Below are 1861 nucleotides of genomic sequence, written 5' to 3' on the forward strand. Positions count from 1 at the left end.
GCATGTCGTTGTGTAAAAGTATTTAATATCGCGCCCGCTCCATGTAAATGTATAAGAATTAAATTAATGAGTATGTGTAAAGCATGTGGACGCGCACCTCAGGTGCACGGCTTACTTACAAGTGTATGTAAAAGTAATGTTAAATGCATGTTAATATGTAAAAGTATGATAAATAAAAGTACTATATGACTTCACATTCATTGTTATGTGTTTGTCATTAACTTATCACATTGTCCCTGAAGGTACTGTGCTGGCTTAACGTTGAGTATCTCGCCTGGGACGAAAATCGAAGTTTTGGAAAAAATGGTAGGTGTAAAAAAAACTACTTCAGCATAAAATTATCACAAAATTTCCCCTTCAACTTGGTATAGTTGTCTTTTACCTTGTTACATCGTTTACGAATGAAACGTGCTAGCTTGACGTCGAGCTGGCACGCTCAGTACGAAAATCGAGTTTTTGGAAATAATGGTTGGTGTAAAAAGAACGACTGCAGCACAAAATTAGCACATAATTTCCCCTTCAATTCGGTGTACTTGTCTTTTACCTTATTACATCGTGTTCTGTGACACTAAAAAAGCTCGCGATTGTCGATCAATCCCCGAGGGTCGTACATCCTCGGGCTAGTAAAGACGGGCTCAATTAGTATTTTGCTGAAGGAGGACTTAACCGTCAGCAGCTGTTTCTGCATATTAATAAAATTACTCCGAATTTAGGTAACACAAATAAACTATATTTCTTTAACGGTACAATGAAAACCGCGTGATCAGATCACAATCACATCACAAAGTTGATCAATTGATTCGGCAATTATTGCAGCGGGTTCGCGAGTTGTTTCGGCAACTAACGAATTTAATTGGCGTTGACTCGGCAACGTCCTATGAATCTCGTTGACTCGGCACGGTCGGATTGAATTTACGTTGACTCGGTAATGTTTTTAATGAGATCGCATATTGTCTCGGCAACGGTCGACTTAGCTCTCGTTGACTTGGCAACGATCGATTTGGATCTGACGTTGACGCGGCAACAGTTGAAGTAAATCTGACGTTGACGCGGCAACAGTTGAAGTAAATATGACGTTGACGCGGCAATAGTTGAAGTAAATCTGACGTTGACGCGGCAACAGTTGAAGTAAATCTGCTTTTTAAGAAAATACTTAAAAACTAGTAAAAATTCACAGATCTCCCTCCAACTCGGTGGAGGGAACAAGTCGGACTTGAGTCGAGCATCCTCATTGACAGGGAAAATTTTCGAAGATTTAGGGTTTCCGCCGTCGCAGGCACTCGCGAAATAGCCGGTCACGTAAGTTACGGGTTCGTGGAAAACATCTGTGACGAGTCGTTAAATCGAAGCCCAAAGCACTAGGGCTCTGGCTACACGACCTGCACGAAGCTTACGAACGAAAGCCGCTGCGCGCGCACGGCGCCCGAACCTAATCTGGCCCGCGGCCGCGATACGGCAACCGACAACTCCAGGTCTCCCGCAAGCGAGCAGAGACGAGCAGGATATATAAGGCTGGACAAACAAATCGAGTTCTTAGAAGGGATGAAACCCGCTAAGGCATCACTCCATCGGATCCGCAGGACGAGACACGGATCCGGACTGCGCGAATTAAACGCAGATGACGCGACGTCGAGTGTTCGGGCTATCTCGCCTCCTTCCCTGACTGACATGCATGAACCATAGGACACCCCCTGTAGATTCTAGTTCTTAACTCCTTTAAATCACACCCGTAGACATTAACTCGCCATGCCATGCGCACTAACAATCAGGGAGCCATGCCACGCCACGCCACTCACGCATGCTTTTGGTCGAACCGCACGGCTTACTCTGCTTTCAGACGCGTGGAATGGACTCCGGACGC

This window comes from Orussus abietinus, unplaced genomic scaffold (assembly GCF_000612105.2).
Source record: "Orussus abietinus isolate OABI.00-Male unplaced genomic scaffold, Oabi_2.0 scaffold977, whole genome shotgun sequence".
In the NCBI taxonomy this organism is placed as follows: Eukaryota; Metazoa; Arthropoda; class Insecta; order Hymenoptera; family Orussidae; genus Orussus; species Orussus abietinus.